This window comes from Marmota monax, unplaced genomic scaffold, assembly GCF_021218885.2.
Source record: "Marmota monax isolate L192 unplaced genomic scaffold, Marmota_monax_Labrador192_F-V1.1 WCK01_AAM20220418_F8-fsc00098, whole genome shotgun sequence".
Taxonomy (NCBI): Eukaryota; Metazoa; Chordata; class Mammalia; order Rodentia; family Sciuridae; genus Marmota; species Marmota monax.
In genome coordinates, this window is record NW_026694639.1 from 5,503,796 (window position 1) to 5,521,823 (window position 18,028).

General features: G+C 38.5%; 1 pseudogene; it reads right to left on the bottom strand.

Annotated features, from left to right (window-relative positions):
- Positions 1-9,460: 9,460 nt before the first annotated feature.
- Positions 9,461-13,714, bottom strand: LOC124078301 (aldo-keto reductase family 1 member B10-like; annotated as a pseudogene).
- Positions 13,715-18,028: the final 4,314 nt, after the last annotated feature.

Here is an 18,028-nt window from a genome sequence, read left to right on the forward strand (position 1 = left end):
GTGGTAGAGCACTTGCCTAGCCCATGCGAGGCACTGGGTTCAGAGCCTCAGCACCACATAAAAATAAATAAATAAAGTTAAAAATAAAGAAACCTCATGATCCAATTACTTCCCCAAAGCACCCTCCCCACCACCAACAACAACCTTGTTGCCTTGGGTACCCTATTTTCAACACTTGAGCTTTTTCGATGACGTTCCCGATCCCAACCATAATGGTCTCCTTAAAAGATTGGTAGAAGACCTTAAATGCTAATAATTTAGGTTTTAAGAAAGGCACAGGAAGTGTAAAAGTGTTGAAAACAGAATGAAAAGCTCAGGTCAGGTTAAGGCTATCTTCTTATAGGAACAGGTAGTGAAAGAAATAAGGGATGGGAGTTGGTAGCATATCAGTGGGTCTCTGAAAACAGAGTGGAATGATGGAGAAAGCTGAAAGGGGAGAGAAAGAGACAGAAAAAGAAAGAAAAAGAAAAGGAAGTTGGAGGGAGGGAAGGAAGGAATGAAAAAAGGAAGGAAAGAAAGAAGGACGGACGGACAGACGGTACCACAACGATGCTGGTACTGATAATCATAGTCATAGGACAGCAATGTCTGTTTTATTATTCTGGGGCAATTATTTTGGATGCTGTTCACTTCACTATAAACTTGTGGGTTATTAAAATTCTGAGACATCCTAGGCAGAGATTATCCCATGCACAATTAAGGATTATGGCTCCTAAAAAGATTTTCATGTTTGAAAAGCACAGCAGCAAGTACTGAGAGCAGGAAAGAAGAAATAAAGAGCCCCTTAACAAGTAGGGCAGCCAGTTCATTCTTAGTTGTTCTGAATTTGACAGAAGCAATCTGTAGGGACTACCCAGGGCTACAAGATGGAGTATTTATCCTTGATATTTTATGAGTAAGAGGAGAGAGATGAGAGCATTTATTAGAAATTCCCCATCCCCTTGCTCTTTTGGTCAGTCACTGATATAAAGAAATGAAAACTGCAGTGCAAGATAAAGAGAGCAAGTGTTTATAGACAGGAGTTTGCTATGTATTCAATGTCAATGTCAATGTCTGTCTTTGACAATCACAATGTTAAATACTTTAGAATGACAATGTCGAACTTCATAAATAGGAAAGAAAGAAATGCAGAGAAAAATTCAAGTGCGAAAGGTATGATCTCTGAGAGTAAGCTTTCTGGTCTTGCTACAATCTTGAACAAGCACACTTGAAGTGAGGTTTAAAAAATCGAATAACATGCCCATAGAATGAGAAAATATTTGCAAATCTTATATCTGATCAAAGGCTTGTATTTGGAATATATAAAGACTTCTTACAATTCACCAATAAAAAGAAACAGACTCCAAAAAATGTACAGAGGATTCAAATCTCTAAATGTGTAATTCTGCGAATTAGATCCATGAATGACCGATAGCCACCTGAAAAGAGGTTCAGCATCATTATAATTTGAGGAGCACAAATAAAAACTATAGTGAGATACCAGTTCACACCTATTTAGGATAGCTATAATTTAAAAAGACAATAACACTTTAGAAAACAGTTTAGCAGTTCTTCAAAATGTTAAATTTAAAGTTACTATATGATCCAACAATTCCATTCCTAGATATATGCCCAAGAGAAATGAAAACTATACACATTTATATATAAATATCCATAGCACCATTGCTTAATAGCCCCCAAATGGAAACACCCTAAGTATCCATCAGTGGGTAAATGGATTTATAAAAAGAAGGTATAGCCACACAATGGAATATTATTTGGCCCTAAAAAGAAATGAAATATGGTTCCATGTTACAACATAATGTGATGAAAATGTGATGCCAAGTAAGAAAAACCAATCACATGGCTTACCTATTTTGTGGTTCCATTTATGTGAAATGTCCAGAATAGGATAGTTCATAGAGACAGAAAATAGAGTAGTACCTGCTAAGGATTGGGGGAGGAGAAAATGAGGGGCAATTGCTAATGGGTATGGGTTAATAAAAATATTCTAAAATTAAATAGTAGTAATGCTTGAACACTATAAATATTCTCAAAACCAGGAATTGACCACTTTATAAGTGTGAATTTTATGGTATGGGAATTATATTCCAAGAAAGCTGTTAGGAAAGTTGATAACAATTAAATTCAGACTGTACACACAGAATTTCTAGAGAAGCAGTGCAGAGAAGTTTCTTGATTCACATATTGCCTTTTCTTTGTCACTAAATATTGTGAATCACTGTGTTACCTTTGTTTACTTGACTCAATCCTTGAAAGAAAAATTAAAGTGATAATTACTCTTCCATCTGACAAGCAAATATTAATTTTGTTTTCATCATTCATTTCTCATTTTCTTTCAAATTAGGAAGGAAAATGGAACTTTAATTATTTGTTGAGATAAAGGAGACAGGCTTTACTATTTTTCAATTTTAATTGCCGTCTTTCAAATATTTTTTTTTCTTTCAGAATATACTATGAAAGGAGAAGATAGAGTCTCCTTAGAAGGGGGATGGTGGAAAGCAACCACATACTGCTGTGTGTACCTTTTCCTATGCCACATAATTCCAGTTGTGTCTTTTACTTTAGTTCACATTGTATCAGGAATGCTTTTTTTTTTTTTTGCATTGGCCTAAATTTCATAATCATTATGGCAGGAAAGTAATCATCTTCCACCCACGAGATGTTCACATCCTCATCCTGGAACCTGTGAATACATTACCTTATATGGTAAAAAAAGACTTTTTGCAAATGTGGTTCGATTAGGCATTTATGTTAGTCAGATTTCCATTACCATAACAAGTAGTTTAGATAATGAACTGACAAAGAGAAAAGTGTTATCTTGATTCACAGTTTATAGAGATATCAGTCCATGGACAGTTGGCTCTGTTTCTTTAGAACCCGTAATGAGGGAGCACAATATGGCAGAGGTGTGAGGTAGCCCTGAACCACTCACCTTGTGGCCAGGTAGCAAAGGAGAGCAAGGAGGCCAGGGTCCTACTATAGTCTTCAAAGGCATACCTCCAGTGACCTGGAAACCTCCACTAACCTCCACCTCACACTGATTCCACCATTTTACAATGGAGCCACTCTGGGACCAAGCCTTCACCACATGGAGTTTGGAGGGACATTAAAGACCCAAACTCTAGCAGGCATCCTGAGATGGAGAGATTATTCTGGATTTTCTGAATGGGCTTGATGTAATTTAAAAGGTTCTTACAAGGGAAAGGAGGAGGCAGAAGACTCTAAGGAGATGTGACAATGGAGGCAGAGGTCAGAGTGACACATGGACCAAGAGCCGAGGATCTGAGGCAACATCTGAAAACTGGAAATGACAAGGAAATCGATTATGTCCTACAGCTTCTAGAAGGAACACAGCCCTACTGACCAGTTTTGGATTTCTGACCTACAGAATTAAAGATAATAAATTTGTATTGTTTTAAGCCATAAATCTGTGGTCATTTGCTATAGTAACAATGGTAAGGGAATACAATTAACATTTAAAAAAAATTTTTTTTTGCCTTTTGTCATAATGGATCATAATTTCCCAAACCAAATGTTTAGAAAGGGAAAATGTTCTGAAACAGCAAATGAATCAAGGCAGCTAGATCTGTGTGAGTAGAGGTCTGATCTATGATTACAGAGTGTGGCCAGCTTCCATAATGTCAGCCACCAGATGGGCCTGGGCTGTGTCCACCGACACTACCTCCCCTTCTCTTCTGCAAAGAAAGCTTAACACTGAAAGAGCACTTGGCAGTGTCACTGTGAAAACTTGTCATTGTTTTCTCAGGTTTTATTACTTGGGTAACATGCAGCAGGCTAGTCATAAAAAACATACTTTCTGAACCGAAAGTTGTAAAATATTTGAAATCTGGACTTTTTAGGGAAATCTGGCCCTTATTGTTGTCATACATCTGACTCAGCAGGTGATAGTTTTCTAATTGCCTTGATTGGTGGATAATTATGTAAGCATTGCAGAGAGCAGAGCCGGGTTTTGCTTTCTTGATTAATCATGATGCTAAACAATTTCTTGTGGAAACTCTGGAAGTTTCCATTTTGTCTCTTGAAGTTAGTCCGAGTCCCAACAGATGGAAGCCCAGCAGCAGTCGCAATGGATGGGCCATGGAGAGAGACTTGTAAACAAAAGCAAACACTGATTACCGTCTCCACTGTGGAAAGCCCAGAACTTCTTAGCATTCAGATTTAACTGGAAGAAAAAAAAAATCATGGAACTAATGTTCTCTGAAATTCTTTAACCCTATGGGCAACTAGACTAGGTTAGGCCACCCAAGCTATAAACCGTGATGATAAAGTACACTTTGTCCAATTAAACTTGGTTAATGTGACACACACATGGTGGTGCGAATTCTTGTTAATAGGCTGCATGGTGATTAGGGAAACTGGCTATTAGTTCACATGAATGACTGTAATTGGTATTATTTGCACAATGGGCCATTTTAAGCTCTTGTTTTCCTCCTTTCATTTTCTGAGTTCTCCTCTGTAATCAGAATGGAAATTGCTATTTCCTTTCCCTTTTCCATCCAAATCATCAGACAGACTGCCTCTTGAGGCAATGGTCCAGAGTTCTTGGAACATCTTTCCTGCATGCTCACCCAAGGCCTGGAGGTAATTCCACTTTTTCTTTGCAATCCCCTCCTCTTTCCTAGATGCTGCCTATTCACTGAACCAAGTGTTCTGGGCAGGGAAACTGCTAATAGGCTTTGATTTTGCTCTTGACATACCCAGGTGGATGGGGTGAGTGTCAAAGGACAGAAAGGGCACAGTAAAAATTTTCTCTATGTTCAGTGGCATGCCCAGGGCAGAGCAGTGGAAGCAATCAACTCCAGAAACAGGCCACAGAAGATACATTGTCTGTAGAGAAGTGTAGAATGATATCAAAATGTCTAAAAGAAGTTCAGCTTTTTATTATCACTGTGGACAGTGATGCTCCACAAAGTCATTGATAAAATATCCCTTTTCTCTAAGAAAAATATCTCATACTGGATTAGGATCTAAATAATTGTTGAGACTTAATGCTATAGCCACAGGCTTCAAATAAGAAAAGCTTAATATATTTTTTTAATGTACATTGAATTCTATGTAGAAGTTAGTTCCGGAATGTTTGACTCTAGAATTATACATGGACTCAGACTTTTTGTCTTGAGTGCTGGGATCAAATCCAGGGCCTTCTGCACGCTAGGCAAGTTCTCATACCACTAAGCTACATCCAGACCTCACATGTTTTTGTTTTTGTTTGCTGTTGTTGTTTGTTTCTTGCCACATACTGAGGATTTAATCTAGAAGCACTTTACCACTGAGCCCTTTTTAATTTTTTATGTGGAGACAGAGTCTTGCTAAATTGCTCACGCAATTGCTTATTCTTTAAAATTCTTTTAATTAACCATAATATTTGTACATATTTATGGGGTTATAGTATGATAATTTGATACATGTATAAAATGTGTCCTGACCAAATCAGGCTAATTAACATTTCTATCTCCTGAAACATTTACCATTTCTGGGTGTTGGGAAACTTTGGAATCTTTTTTCTAGCATTTCAAAATATGTAATCAATTGTCTTTGACTATTGGTACTCTACTGCTATAGATCACTAGAACCAATTCCTCCTATCTAACTGTGCTTTGGTCCCTGTTATTTAATCTATTTATACAGTGTTGCTTTTTCTTGAGCTCCATATAAGTGAAATATTACAGTGTGTACTTTTTGTATCTGACTTTTTTTTTCAAATCACCATAAATAATGTTATTGAGATTCATTTATATTGTAACACATATTAGTCATTTGTTCTTTTCTTTTTTTTTTTAATCACTGAGTAGTGTTCTACCCTGTGAATATACCCTAATTGGTTTTTCTATTCTTTTGTTGATGGACCAGTAGTTGTTCTCAGTTTTGATCTGTTATGAATAAAGCTTTAATGAGGATCCTTGAGGAGTCTTTTCAAGGATATACTTACTTGCTTCTTTTGAGTAGGACTAGAATTCCTGAATCATAGGTAACTCTATGCTTAGCATTATTAGAAATAGCCAAATAGATTTTTCAAAGAGATTGTACCATTTTACATTCCCATCAGCAATATGATCCCACTCTCTCCCTGCTTTAGTTTGCATTTTAATTATCCCCCAAAGGCCCCTGTGTTTAAGGCTTGATCCCTGGGGTAGCACTGTTGGGAGGTGGATGAGACTTTAAGAAGTGCAGCCTCACCGGAGACCTTCAGGTCATTGAGTGTATGCCCTTGAAGGGGACCATAGCCTCCTTTTGGCTCTGTTTTTGTTCCCTGGCCATGAGCTGAGTTTTGCTTTGCCACACGCTTCTGCCTCACCACAGACTCCAAGAAACAGAACCAGTCTATCATGGACTGAACCTCCAAAACTCTTAGCCAAAATAAATCTTTTTTTCTTTATAGTTGATTATCTTAGGTATTTTAGTAATGAAAAGTTGACTAATAACCCCCTCAACCCCTATAACATCTGTTGAACTTGTACTGAATCTAAAGATCAATTTAGGGATAATTGAATCTTAATGCTACTGAGGTTTGCATTTCATAAAAATTGTGTATCTCTGCATTTATTATACCTCCTTTATCTCAGCATTATTTTTAGTTTTGAGGACTTTACATGGTTTTTATTAAATTTATTCAAAAATGTTTAATGTTATTGATGCTGTTATAAATGGTAGCTTTCTAAAATTTAATTTGCAATTGTTTGTTGCTTGTATATAGAATTACAGTTGATTTTTGTGTATCCTGGCATACAGAAATACAATTGATTTGACCTTGTATTCTGTAGTCATATTACACTCAATATAATAAATTCATATTTTTTATTACTTTGGATTTCTATCTGTAAAACCATGCTATCTGTAAATAAAAGTTTCAATTTTTTCTTCCCAAGTATTATAACTTTTTTTTTTTGTCTTCTTGTACTGGCTAGAACCACTAGTCTAATATTGAATGTACATGGTTAAGAGTGGATATAATTATTATATTCTCAATTTAGGAGGATATAATAACTGGAGAACATCCAATAGTCCATCAGTAGGAATGATAGTAACTGCCAGTTCTTTACAGAATGTTTATCCAGTTGAGAAAATTCACTTTTATTATTGGCTTCTATTACTGGTTTTTGTCTATGAACCACTATTGACTTTCATTAAAGACTTTTCCTTTAATTACTAAGTTAGTTGCGTATTTTGCTCCCTTAGTTTGTTAATGTGGTAAATGACATTGTCTTAGTCTCTTTTTGTTGTTGTAACAGAATGCCTCCTTGCCCACACGCACACCAGAGTTAAAAAGAACAGAAATTTATTCTCACAGTTCTAGAGGTCCAGAAAGCCAAGATCAAGTTGCATAAGGCCCCCTTATGCATCCTCACAGGGCAGAAGGTGAAGGTAAGAGAGATAGAACACATTTCTGCAAGCCCATTTTATAGTAGCATTAATCCACTCATGATGGTGGAACCCTGGTGACCTACGCATCTCCCAGGAAGCCTGTTGCATTGGGGATGAAGTTTCCGACTCATAAATTTTGGAGTGAACACATTCACATTATAATAGACATTGTTTGCTTTTTAATGTTAAACCAATTATGCATTCCTAGAATAAATCCCACTTTGTATTGAAGTATTATCCTTTCTGCATGTTGCTGAATTGGGTTTCTTATACTTTATTAAAGATTTTGTGTTTCTGTTTATGAGGAATATTAGTCTGTGGTTTTCTTGTGATGTCATTTTCACAATGTTACATTTACTTTATAAACTAAATTAGGAAATACTGTCTCTCCCTTTATACCCAAAAGAGTTTGTACACTATTGCAATTACTACTTCCTTAAAAGTTTAGTAGAATTCATCTGTGAATTCGGGTTGTAGAATTCTCTTTAAAGTAAGCATTTAATTTCTTTTAACAAATACGAATTTTTATTCCTTCTTTGCCCCTTTTGCAAAATCATGTTTTGAAGGAATTTGTCCATTTCTAAGAAATTTCTCAAATGAATGGATAAAAAGTTTTTCGTGTCCTGCCTTTAGTATTTATTTCATGTCATAGGATGTAGACTGGAAGCCTTTTATTCATTCCCGATATTGTCGATGGCTGATTTTACTTTTTTTTTTTTTTTTTTTTGCTTTCTAAAGCTTATTGATGTTAGTAATTTTAACACAATCCAAAAATCTTTGGCTTTTTTTCTGTCATTGTCTTCTTCCTATTTCATGAGTTTTTGCTTTCATCTGTGGTTTCCCTCTTTGAGTTTCTGTGGTTTGCTCCACTATTGGGATTTTAGCTTCTTGGGCAGAAAGCTTCCCATACTGAACTTTGAATATTTCTTTTCTAATATAGTCATGTGTCGCTTAACCACCAGGATACACTCTAAGCAGCACATTGTTAGGTGATTTCATCATTGGGTGACCATCGTGGAGTGACCTTATACAAACTTGACAGCTGCAAAGTCCCTAAGTGATGGGATCTTATGGGTTCACCATGATATATGCAGCCTGTTGTTGACCACATTGCTATGTGGCGCATGACTGGGTGCCTAAAGTTATGTAACTAAGGACTGCTTTGGCTGGAATATTTTTTTTATTGTTTAGTTCTAGACATTTTCTAATTTCCACTTTGATTTCTTCTTTGATCCCTAGCTTGCTAAGAAGCATGCCACATCATATTCCATCATCTCAGGAGTTTTCTAGTCACTTTATTGTTCTGGTTTGCCTTTCTTGTGGCCTACTTTTTCAAGGTAGAGTGCAATAATTCTTATAATATGCTCCTTTTTCAAAAAAACTTTTATTATTTTTTTGTTCTTCTCAGTTTTGCATCCGAAATGTTAGCAGAGATCTTTTTATTTAACAAACATTTAGTCAGAAGTAGCCATTTGTTCATCTGAATCATACTTCCTTGTGATAAGGCTTTTCCTGGTTCATCACATGGATCTAAAAAAAAGTTGCTTGGGGGAGGGAGGAGGGAATGGGAAGGAAGGTTCTGGGAAGGAGATCTAGCAACATGTTGCGTGCATGTACAATGAGGGAACAATGAATCCCACTATTTATAATTATAAATGCACCAACAAAAATTTTTTTAAAGAAGGCACGGTGGTGCATGCCTGTAATCCCAGCAGCTTGGGAGGCTGAGGCAAGAGAATTGAGAGTTCAAAGCCCAGCCTTAGCAATTTAGCAAGTCCCTGCCCTAAACAACTCAGCGAGACCCTGTCTCTAAATAAAATACAAAATAGGGCTGGGGATGTAGCTCAGTGGTTGAGTGCCCCTGAGTTCAATCCCTGGTACTCCCCCATCAAAAATGTTTTTTAAACATTGCCTTACAACATGGTCAGGCATAGTATGATTTTACATAAACTTGGCTAATATAGACCTCAGGGGGAGCAAGTTCCACTTCAGTGAAGAGAAAGAATCCACCGGTGCCTCATCAGGAGATTCAGCTTCAGTAATTAGCATTGAAGGAATATTCTACCAAATGAGCCTAGCTAGCCAGGACACAGGCCCTCCAGTTTCTGTTGAAGCTGAATATTGTCGCCATGCCCTTATTACTCAATCTGAAGTCAAAGACCTGAAAGTTCTTGACAAAGTCTTCTGGTGTCACAGACTTGAGGATCACCACCACATTCCTCTGGATCTAGAAGCAGATTGGAACCTGGGCTGAGGATTTTATTCATGCTTTGTAGCAATCTCCTTAATCTTGAGGTCCTCTAGTAGTGAAGGGTCCTCCGGTTTGGCCCAAGGTCTATCTGAAGAGCCCAGGAGGCTGCAGGCTGGGACAGTGACGCCCTTGGAGGGGCAGTACTGAATCAGTTTCTCCTGGGTGAGGTATGGGTGACACTCCACCTGAATAGTCACTGGTTTATATTTGAGTCTAGATTTGTTCAAGATCCTTTCAATGTGGAAGGGGTTGAAGTTGTAGACACCAAGGGCTTTCACCAATCCCTCATCCTCAGCTCCTCTATGACCTTCCAGGCATCCAAGAATGTTAGTTTACTGACAAGGTTGAGGCCTTTATCATCTTTGGGGAATAAGTCCTTGCAAGACTGAAATCCCTGAGTCCAGTAAAAGGATAGACACCCAGATAGTCCAGTTTCAGACCCTTGAGGGTCCTCCAAACAGGCTTCCGTCAGAAGGTTTCTCTCAAAGAAGGCGCACCACAACTGCTAACAATAAAGAGGTCCTCCCGCTTCACCACCTTCTCTTGAATCTTCTCTTGCATGGCTTCTCCCACCTCCTTCTCATTCTGATAGATGTAGGCACAGTCTATGTGGCAATATATGCATCGATGGCCACCTTCCCAGGTTCTTTGACTTTGCCTGGGGGAGACTTCCAGTTGCCCAGACTCAAAACTGGCATCTTAGCTTTGGCGCTGAGCTCCAAAGGTGGCCACGGTTGGTGCAGAAACAGCTCTAAGAGAGCAGATAGATGTCTAGTGTTGTGGTACGATTCTTACTTATTTAACACGTATGAAACTGTGCTACTGTGTTTTCATCAGTTTACTATCTTTTTTTCTTAACGGTGTCACTAACCAAGTTTTTGAGTGTTGTGCTCTGATGCTATTTCCCCCATAAACTCTCTGGTGTTTACAAGGTAGTTTTGGATAGCATGGTGACTTTTGGTGACACCTATGTTGCATTATAGGGGAACTGACTGAAATTTATTAGAGAGAGAGGTTCAGATCTAGTGGCTAGTGCTGAGAAATGAGCCATGATGAATGGTGGGATTTTAGGAGAGAAAGAATAGGAGGGAAGGATAGAAAAGGCATATGCAAAACTGTAGGATTACAGGGACACAGCATATAATGTGTGACCTGGGAGTTGGGGGCTGCTTGTGGACCGAACAAGAGAAAAGGGGTGGTATGGGATTAGTCCTGAGGCATCAAAGCCAACAGTAGTAGCCAGGCAGTGAGTGTTGGCGTTAGGAGATGAAGCTCTGAGCCCCTCAGTGTTTTTGCCAAAGGAAATGTGGAGGTGAGGGGATTGGGGCAGGTGGGTTTTCTCGAGAATTAGAGTAATTTCAAGATTTAAATGAGGTAATACTTGGTGTCTGTTTGGAAAGGGGCAAGAGATTTAAAAGTAGGAAAACACTATGCCTGAGAAGATGGATGGGATAAGATGGAAGAATGTGTGCCAGTGCAAGAGGGAGAATATAGCACAAGGAGGAGGATGAGACACACATAAATAAAAACCACTTCACAGCCTTCACAATTTTGCTTTGGTTTATTTTCAGTGCCTGAGCAGGAATTGTAATGGGGACTTGGTATTACTTCTGTCAAAACTGTCAGGTACTTTATGAAATGGTTTGAGAAGGAAAGATAACTCTTTGGGTAGAAAACAATCTTTATTTTTAAAAATAAAGTTAACGTTCTTCCTTAAAAAATGGTTAAAGTGATAAAACTGCAAAGGAAGAAAAAAATCTCTTTCACCATCAAAGAATATGACCATATCTAATATTTTAATGTATTTCCTTGTACTATTTTCCATGTTGTTTAGTTATGAGTAGACTATATACTAAAAATAAGGTAGCACAGACTGATCATTTTTAAAACATTGCTTTCAGGTTTTAAAAGTCTGTATCCTGACATAAAACTCAGGAAATATACAAAAAAAACTAGAGAAAATTAAGATGACTAAGAATCCCACCACTGAGTGTTTGTGGGTTTAATTGATGCTTAATTTATTCAGTTTGGTACCATAATATCTCACGTGTGGTCGTTTTAAAGCATGGGTATCACAGGTCTATTTAGAGGTTCTATATTAGATCACAGGACAACTGTGAAACTCCTTCAGTTTGTTGACATGCAAATTCTCAGAATCTATCTCAGGCCCTTTGAATTGAAGTCTCTGGAGGGTGGACCCAGGAGTTAGCAATTTTTACAACCTACTCGGCTGTTTCTTGTAATAAAATTGGAAAAATGTGATCTAGTTGGAAGCTAAGATGAAGTGGAACTTTGGTCCAGGTATCTGGCTTGTTAGCCTTTACCAGTGAAAATCATGGAAGTATTAAGGTCATTCAGAAGTGATAAAACTAAAATTTACTCAACTGTGATGCTTTGGTATTTTATATAGAGAACCTAAATTTCCCCAGGAGTCTAAGTACAACTTCAGTGACATTAAAAATCTTATTTCACTAATATGTGTCTCTAAGCTGTATAATGCAGTCCAGCCCTCTTTAAAACCTTCCTAGTCAGCTCTAGGAACCCATGTTGGCGTGTCCTCTATTCTCCCTGGAAGCACTTGAGAATGGAACTTCACTACTTCACTAATATTTCCCTTCATTATTATCTCTCTTCCCTTTCTGGTGCCACTGGTACCTGCATGCCCCTTATCCAATCCCACTGACACCCATCGTATTATATGAAGAAATTAAATAGCTTTTACACTGCAATCTAATTATTAGAGATCACAGGTTTTTATGTATTAAGATGCTGATTCAGGTTATTAAAATAAAAATATTATGCTTTCAAAAACTAAACATAAATGCAGTAATTAAATCTAATACTAAGGGAGAGGCATTGCAGTACTTAAATTATTTCCTTTTTATTTTTAGCAAAAGTGTTGTGTTTGCATATTCTTTTATATTTAGCTGAGTTACTTTATTTATATAGGTTTCTTAAAAATAGAATATTCATGAATTTTTGTGAAGGAGTATTTGCTGAGAGGCTTCCTATGTGCACTCCCCGGAAGCACTGAAGATACCCTCTTATGAACAGGAATGGGACGGCAGAGTAGACAGCAAGCAAATCATTACACAGGTAACCTTTGGTCTCTTGGTATGCTCGCTCAAAGAGGCAAATGCAGGACGCCATGTATAATAGGACCTTTGTCCTGCAATTGTGTTGGGAAAATGTTGGAAATTTCTCCAAGCCAAGGCAATGAAGGATGAATTCGAATTATCGTCGTATTGGTTGGAAGAAACACTATTTCAGGCAGAGGAAATGGAATGTGCAAACCTCCAGGGCTAGAAAAAAACTTGGATCATTCAGATAAAAAAGAAACCTAGGGTGGCTCAAGCCAGGAGCAGGGGTTCTGTGCAGACCATGCAGCCCTCTTGGGGATGTGGATGTCTTCCCCAGATGGATGGGAAAGCCTTTCAAGTATTCGAGGTAGGGTGACACCATGATTGGATGTGTAGTCTGAGAACATTCTGGAAGCTCTGTGGAAGATGAAATAGGGAGGGACAGCAGTGGTCTAGAGGGGATTCAGAGGCTACTTGTAGCAGTCAGAGTGCTCCAGATAAACAGAACCAATAGGACACACACACACACACACACACACATACTCACACACACACCCCTATATAATAGGTGAGAGAGATTTATAAGGAATTGGCTCATTTGATGATGGAGGCTGACAAGTCCCAAGATCTGCAGTCAACAAGCTAGAGACCCAGGAGAGCTGGTGGTATAGTTCCAATCTACGTCCAAAGGCCTGAGAGTCAGGACAGCAGATGGCGTAAATTCCATTCTGAAGGCTGGCAGCCTCAAGACCCAAGAAGAGCTGATGCTTCTGTTCAAGTCCAAAGGCAGGAATGACCAATGTCCCAGCCGAGGCATTCAGGTGGAAGACATTCTCTCTCACTCACAGGAGGGTCTGTCTTCCTGTTCCGTTCAGACCTCCAATCTATTGATGAGTCCCCTTTCCTCACATTAGGGAAGGCAATCTGCTTCACTCAATCTACCTATTTCAATATCCATCTTGTCCAGAAACACCTTCACAGACACACCCACGGTCATGTTTGATCAGATGTCTGATGTGCTGTGACACAGAAATTTAACCATCTGTGTGGTTGGGATGTGAGGTGTGTCCCCAAGGCTCCTGCAAATATGGGAATATTCAGGGGTAAAGTGATTAGATTATAAGAGCTGTAACCTACTTGGTCCATTCTAGTTTGAATGGACGGACAGGGTGGTAACTGTAGGCAGGTGTGCTGTGGCTAGAAGAGGTGGGTATGGGGGGCTGTGCCTGGAAGGGTGCACCTGCCTCCACTAGCCCTCTGTCTGCTCTTCTGCCCAGTTGATTACATGGTGATTGTAGCCTCCAATTGGACTTTGGACGGGAGGACCTGATGATATTGGGGGACAGAATACAATGAAGGTAAGGAGAGACCAATAGCATCCTGAGGGTCTCCAAAGTAGACTCCAGTGCAACAGTAGCAGCTGCCCACACGTCTCCATGGTGTATGCTCATGTACTGAACATGGGGAATGACACTGTCCTTATTCTCTTCAGTTTGGGCCAATTAGTTTGCAATTCCATTGGACTTATATTAAGTTGAAATCATCCCTCACACTAGATTTTTATGATGTTATTGGTTTTTATTTTTTTCTGTTGTTGCATAACATATTTTAAGAGAAGTTTAGAAATTAGGACCAGAGATTGCCAGACAGACACCGTTGTAAATCAGGGACTAAACTTCTTGCTTTCTGATTTGCTTAAAAAATATTGCATAATTGAGTGTGACTAACTGTATTATCAATATCTTAATTATAGCATTTTCATTAAAATGTAATCACAAAGGTATGAAAAATAATATTATATTTTAAACAATTTCCATAAATTTTTAAAGGCAGAAAATTGAAAGTGATGATAAGAACTCATTTTTTTAGCTTTCTAAATTTATATTTTAATGGATCATTATCCTTACCTAGGGATTTTTTTTTTTAAATTATTATTTAGGTACATGTTCCTTCTTGCATATCAAGAAGTCAATATAGCTGTCAGTCTAATTCATAATTAATTACTCTCCAACCCACTAGGTTGGGAGATTGCAAAAGACAACACAACAGAAATGAATTGAATCAGGGTTTCCTTAATGAAAATGCAGCAGACCCTTATACTTTATTAATTTCCCTGGTTTCCCTGAGCTCCTTGCCTTATGAACACTTGGAAAAATACATTTACATTGTAGTATGTAAAATATATTTGGGCATAAAAAAAGCATAAATACTATTTTGACCAAATATTAAGTATAAGCATAGGGCCATCTTTTAATTTTTATTTGTGCCAGAATAATCTTTCCCTCCCCTTCTTGCTTTTTCCTACCTTCCTTCCTTCCCCCCTTTCTTTTTCTCTCTTCCCCTCCCTTTCCTTCCCTCTCTCCCCTTCTTCCTTTCATTCAACTAAGCACTAGGCACAAAGCACTTTGCCACAATTCTTAGCATCTTAGTTAATTTCTGCTGCGATAACAAAATATCTTAGATTTGGTAATTCATAAGTAATAGAGATTTGTTTCTCTCAGTTCCGGAGGCTAGAGAATCTAGTTTCAAGGTGCCAGCAGATTTGGTGTCTGATAAGGGCTGCGCTCTGCTTCCAAGATGGTGCCTTGTTGCTACGTCTTCCAGAGGAGCCAATGCTATGCCCTCAGATGGTAGAAAGGATGAGCTGGGCATGGTAGCACATCTCTCTAATCCCAGAAATTCAGGAGGCTGAGGTAGGAGGATCGTAAATTTGAGGCCAGTCTCAGCAATGCAGCAAGGCCCTAAGCAACTCAGTGAGACCCTGTCTTTAAATAAAATACAAAGAAGGGCTGGGGATGTGGCTCAGTGATTAAATGCACCTGGTTTCAAGACCCAGTACAAGAAAAAAAAAAAAAAAAAGAAGAAGATGATGATGATGGAAAGGATGGAAGACCAAAAAGGGATGAATGCTGTGTCCTTATATGGCAGATGAAAGGGAAAGAAGGCCAGGCAGCTCTGGGAAGTCTCTTCCATGAAGGCACAAATTCTATTTATGAGGGCAGACTTAATCACTTCTCAAAAGGGAGGGACTTATTTCCCCAAAGGCCCCATCTGTTAATACACTACTACTTTAATGTTCAGATTCCAACATATGAATTTCGGGCATAAACTTTCATGACATATCACCTTTTAAGGATGTCCATCTAGTGAGATAGGAGAGACACACATGTACCTAACATCAGAGGGGAACCAAGAGGTTGAATGAGCTGAATGTGCACTAAATACGGAAGCAGCGAACTCCTGTGTTCCAAATTGAAAAGCTGAGTTTTTGGTCTGGTCTTGGCAGGACTGGGAGCAGGAAAACCGGCCAGATGGAAGGGGCTCTTTGAAATCACCTTAGTGACTGTAGATCAAGTGATTTGCTGACAAAATTCCCAATTTGGTACTAAAAATGAAGATTTTTATGATTGAAAAATTTTATGAGTAAAATTAGAAGCCATTAAAAGCAACATTTAGATCCAAATGACTTCACTTAACCAAGGGCCAGAATGGCTTTGTGGATCACAGTTGCTAATGTGAATTGCACTCAGAGGTGAATCAAGAGCCAGAACAGACTGGGGCCCAGTTGTTTCATGCATCAAGCCAGCACCTCTGAGCGAACAAGCTGCTGCACTCTCAACCTCCTGACATTTTGAGCTGTTTTGAAGGGTAGCTGCAAGTAGGGAGAATTCGATCTTGGCAGTGATTCTCTCTGGATAGTTTTATGAATTCGGGGTAAAAAATATTTTATGGTCAAATAAGCCTGGGAAAACACTGAGTAGTAAAAATGTTTAAAAAATATTTTTTACTATAAGACCTCTCCAAGATTCTAACACACCAGCAAGAGTTGTGAATTTAGAAGAGTATTTTCCCAGTTTATCCATCCAGAAGATCTGAGATGAGCTTAGATATGCAAGAGACTTTTGGGGTAAGGCTCTGTGAATAAAGGGGAGGAACAAAAGCAATTGGTCTGATACCTATAAAAGGAGGAAAGGAGGGAAGGAGGGGAGAAGGAAGGACAGACCAAAGAAAGGAAGGATCTAGAAGCAGCACCTTACACCTGGTCTATTCTTTTCTCCTCTCTTCTCAAAGCAAGATTTATTCTGGATTGATTTCTAAGCCTGAGTTGTGAAACTTTTGGGGAAGACTTTAAATTTGCTCTGCTCTTTTGGAGTCCTCTGGGAAGGTCTACAGCTGACCTTAAAAATGGATGGTAGGAACCACTGTGCTGAATGGATAAGACCAATGCCTAAGGGGTACCAGAAATCAAAAGGGGTCAAGGTTATGAAAGAACAGAGAGCAATCCATTTGAAGGACTCCCAGGAAGGGAGTGACTGGACTCTTGCTCATGAATCCATTCAGATTGGAAAGATCCAATCTGAACCTCTCTGTGCTTAAAGATGTCTTCTTAGAATGATGCTTTTCAATGCATTGAATATATTAAAACATCATTAGAATACTATTGAAAAATATGTTCCTCACTTATCAATGCAGGCATTTCTTTATGACTATCTAAACAAGATTTAGCAGTATGTCTTGCAACTAATGGAATTTCGAAGCAGTGACTAGTATAAGGGATCTTTTTGATGTCTGCAAAAAGTCACAATAAAAAAATAGGTGTAATTTCAATTGGTTACAAAGTCACAGGAATTGCTACTACTGCTGCAGTTTGCCACCAACATTTGTAACTGAAGAAAATGCTAGGTTTCAGTTAAAGGATAGTGCAAATTAAGATGAGCTCTTTTTGCTGTGAGTTTTGTGAATGCCATATGAAAAATGATTGTTTAGAAAAGTTTCCAGATAGTTCTCATCCAGGTGGAAAACAGATCACTGATGAAAGTGAGTTTTATGTTTTACCTTTGGAAGGATCATTTGGGTGGCCTTTATCTGCCCTGACACCTAGGTGCCTACATGCTCTGTGGAATAGACCACTCAGTATCTTTTATTGTTTGACAAAGTCTCAGCTTTATAATCTTGTAGGAATTGGGGTGTGGAGTGACTCGGGGGAACTTCCAGGAAGCAAAGAGACTTCAATCTCTTCCCTTTTGGGTTTAAGGGAGATGTGGTTTTGGAGCCAGCCTTTGGAGGTTCAAATCTCTCCTGCCTGTTACTAGTGAAGCTTACCTCTCTGTGTCTCCACTCCTTCACCAGAAAAATGGGGTAAAAATTAGTATTTACTTCAAAAGATTCCTATGAGGATTAAATAGAATGGTTACAATATATCCCTAAATATTATTTTATTGTCATTTCTATTGTCAAACATCAATCTAGGCACCTATCTGGTGTAACGGCATGGTTTGCTACCTCTCACCAGTATGGGGCTGTGGTCGCC